Here is a 4235-nt window from a genome sequence, read left to right as displayed (position 1 = left end):
TGCTATCCAGAAATTCTATATCATTTCCAATCAGTAATATGTCATCCACATATAATATCAGAAATGCTACAGAGCTCCCACTCACTTTCTTGTAAATACAGGCTTCTCCGAAAGTCTGTATAAAACCAAATGCTTTGATCACACTATCAAAGCATTTATTCCAACTCCGAGAGGCTTGCACCAATCCATAAATGGATCACTGGAGCTTGCACACTTTGTTAGCTCCCTTTGGATCGACAAAACCTTCTGGTTGCATCATATACAACTCTTCTTCCAGAAATCCATTCAGGAATGCAGTTTTGACATCCATCTGTCAAATTTCATAATCATAAAATGCGGCAATTTCTAACATGATTCGGACAGACTTAAGCATCGCTACGGGTGAGAAGGTCTCATCGTAGTCAACCCCTTGAACTTGTCGAAAACCTTTTGCGACAAGTCGAGCTTTGTAGACAGTAATATTACCGTCAGTGTCAGTCTTCTTCTTGAAGATCCATTTATTCTCAATTGCTTGCCGATCATCGGGCAAGTCAGCCAAAGTCCATACTTTGTTCTCATACATGGATCCCATCTCAAATTTCATGGCTTCAAGCCATTTTACGGAATCTGGGCTCACCATCGCTTCTTCATAGTTCGTAGGTTCATCATGATCTAGTAGCATGATTTCCAGAACAGGGTTACCGTACCACTCTGGCGCGGATCTTACTCTGGTTGATCTACGAGGTTCAGTAGTATCTTGTTCTGAAGTTTCATGATCATTATCATTAGCTTCCTCACTAATTGGTGTAGGTGTTGCAGAAACAGGTTTCTGTGATGTACTACTTTCCAATAAGGGAGCAGGTATAGTTACCTCGTCAAGTTCTACTTTCCTCCCACTCACTTCTTTCGAGAGAAACTCCTTCTCTAGAAAGGATCCATTCTTAGCAACGAATGTCTTGCCTTCGGATCTGTGATAGAAGGTGTACCCAACAGTCTCCTTTGGGTATCCTATGAAGACACATTTCTCCGATTTGGGTTCGAGCTTATCAGGTTGAAGCTTTTTCACATAAGCATCATAGCCCCAAACTTTAAGAAATGACAACTTTGGTTTCTTGCCAAACCATAGTTCATAAGGCGTCGTCTCAACGGATTTTGATGGTGCCCTATTTAACGTGAATGCGGCCGTCTCTAAAGCATAACCCCAAAACGATAGCGGTAAATCAGTAAGAGACATCATGGATCGCACCATATCTAGTAAAGTACGATTACGACGTTCGGACACACCATTACGCTGTGGTGTTCCGGGTGGCGTGAGTTGCGAAACTATTCCGCATTGCTTCAAATGTACACCAAACTCGTAACTCAAATATTCTCCTCCACGATCAGATCGTAGAAACTTTATTTTCTTGTTACGATGATTTTCAACTTCACTCTGAAATTCTTTGAACTTTTCAAATGTTTCAGACTTATGTTTCATTAAGTAGATATACCCATACCTACTTAAGTCATCTGTGAAGGTGAGAAAATAACGATATCCGCCACGAGCCACAATATTCATCGGACCACATACATCTGTATGTATGATTTCCAACAAATCTGTTGCTCTCTCCATAGTACCGGAGAACGGTGTTTTAGTCATCTTGCCCATGAGGCACGGTTCGCAAGTACCAAGTGATTCATAATCAAGTGGTTCCAAAAGCCCATCAGTATGGAGTTTCTTCATGCGCTTTATACCGATATGACCTAAACGGCAGCGCCACAAATAAGTTGCACTATCATTATCAACTCTGCATCTTTTGGCTTCAACATTATGAATATGTGTGTTACTACTATCGAGATTCATCAAAAATAGACCACTCTTCAAAGGTGCATGACCATAGAAGATATTACTCATATAAATAGAACAACCATTATTCTCTGATTTAAATGAATAACCGCCTTGCATTAAACAAGATCCAGATATGATGTTCATGCTCAACGCTGGCACCAAATAACAATTATTTAGGTCTAATATTAATCCCGAAGGTAGATGTAGAGGTAGCGTGCCGACCGCGATCACATCGACTTTGGAACCATTTCCCACGCGCATCGTCACCTCGTCCTTTGCCGGTGTTCGCTTAATCCGTAGTCCCTGTTTCGAGTTGCAAATATTAGCAACAGAACCAGTATCAAATACCCAGGTGCTAATGCGAGCTCTAGTAAGGTACACATCAATAACATGTATATCACATATACCTTTGTTCACCTTGCCACCTTCTTATCCGCCAAATACTTGGGGCAGTTCCGCTTCCAGTGACCAGTCTGCTTGCAGTAGAAGCACTCAGTTTCAGGCTTAGGTCCAAACTTGGGTTTCTTCTCTTGAGCAGCAACTTGCTTGCTGTTCTTCTTGAAGTTCCCCTTCTTCTTCCCTTTACCCTTTTTCTTGAAACTAGTGGTCTTGTTGACCATCAACACTTGATGCTCCTTTTTGATTTCTACCTCCGCAGCTTTTAGCATTGCGAAGAGCTCGGGAATAGTCTTTTTCATCCCTTGCATATTATAGTTCATCACGAAGCTCTTGTAGCTTGGTGGCAGTAATTGGAGAATTATGTCAATGACGCAATCATCTGGAAGATTAACTCCCATCTGAATCAAGTGATTATTATACCCCAGACATTTTGAGTATATGCTCACTGACAGAACTGTTCTCCTCCATCTTGCAGCTATAGAACTTATTAGAGACTTCATATCTCTCAATCCGGGCATTTGCTTGAAATATTAACTTCAACTCCTGGAACATCTCATATGCTCCATGACGTTCAAAACGTCGTTGAAGTCTCGGTTCTAAGCCGTAAAGCATGGCACACTGAACTATCGAGTAGTCATCAGCTTTGCTCTCCCAGACGTTCATAACATCTGGTTTTGCTCCAGCAGCAGGCCTGGCACCCAGCGGTGCTTCCAGGACGTAATTCTTCTGTGCAGCAATGAGGATAATCCTCAAGTTACGGACCCAGTCCGTGTAATTGCTACCATCATCTTTCAACTTTGCTTTCTCAAGGAACGCATTAAAATTCAACGGAACAACAGCACGGCCATCTATCTACAATCAAACATACATAAGCAAGATACTATCAGGTACTAAGTTCATGATAAATTTAAGTTCAGTTAATCATATTACTTAAGAACTCCCACTTAGAAAGACATCCCTCTAATATTCTAAGTGATCACGTGATCCAAATCAACTAAACCATAACCGTTCATCACGTGAAATGGAGTAGTTTTCAATGGTGAACATCACTATGTTGATCATATCTACTATATGACTCACACTCGATCTTTCGATCTCAGTGTTCCGACGCCATATCTGCATATGCTAGGCTCGTCAAGTTTAACCTGAGTATTCTGCGTGTGCAAAACTGGCTTGCACCCGTTGTAGATGGACGTAGAGCTTATCACACCCGATCATCACGTGGTGTCTGTGTTGGGGAACGCAGTAATTTCAAAATTTTCCTACGCACACGCAAGATCATGGTGATGCATAGCAATGAGAGGGGAGAGTGTTGTCTACGTGCCCACGCAGACCGACTGCGGAAGCGTTGACGCAACGTAGAGGAAGTAGTCGTATGTCTTCCCGATCCGACCGATCCAAGCACAATTACTCCGGCACCTCCGGGTTCTTAGCACACGTACAGCTCGATGACGATCCCCGGGCTCCAATCCAGCAAAGCGTCGGGGAGGAGTTCCGTCAGCACGACGGCGTGGTGACGATCTTGATGTTCTACCGTCGCAGGGCTTCGCCTAAGCACCGCTACAATATGATCGAGGTGGAATATGGTGGCAGGGGGCACCGCACACGGCTAAGGAACGATCTCAAGGATCAACTTGTGTGTCTAGAGGTGCCCCCCTGCCCCCGTATATAAAGGATCCAAGGGGGAGGGGGCGGCCGGCCAGGAGGAGGGCGCAGGAGGAGTCCTACTCCTACCGGGAGTAGGACTCCCCCCCCAATCCTAGTTGGAATAGGATTCCCCGAGGGGGATAGAGAGAGAGGGGGGCCGGCCACCTCTCCTTGTCCTAATAGGACTAGGGGAGGGGGGAGGCGCGCGGCCCACCTTGGGCTGCCCCTTTCTCCTTTCCACTAAAGCCCACTAAGGCCCATATAGCTCCCGGGGGGTTCCGGTAACCTCCCGGTACTCCGGTAAAATCCCGATTTCACCCGGAACACTTCCGATATCCAAACATAGGCTTCCAATATATCAATCTTTATGTCTCGACCATTT

Source organism: Triticum urartu, chromosome 3 (genome assembly GCF_003073215.2).
Source record: "Triticum urartu cultivar G1812 chromosome 3, Tu2.1, whole genome shotgun sequence".
NCBI classification, from domain to species: Eukaryota; Viridiplantae; Streptophyta; class Magnoliopsida; order Poales; family Poaceae; genus Triticum; species Triticum urartu.
This window is presented reverse-complemented; position numbering follows the sequence as displayed.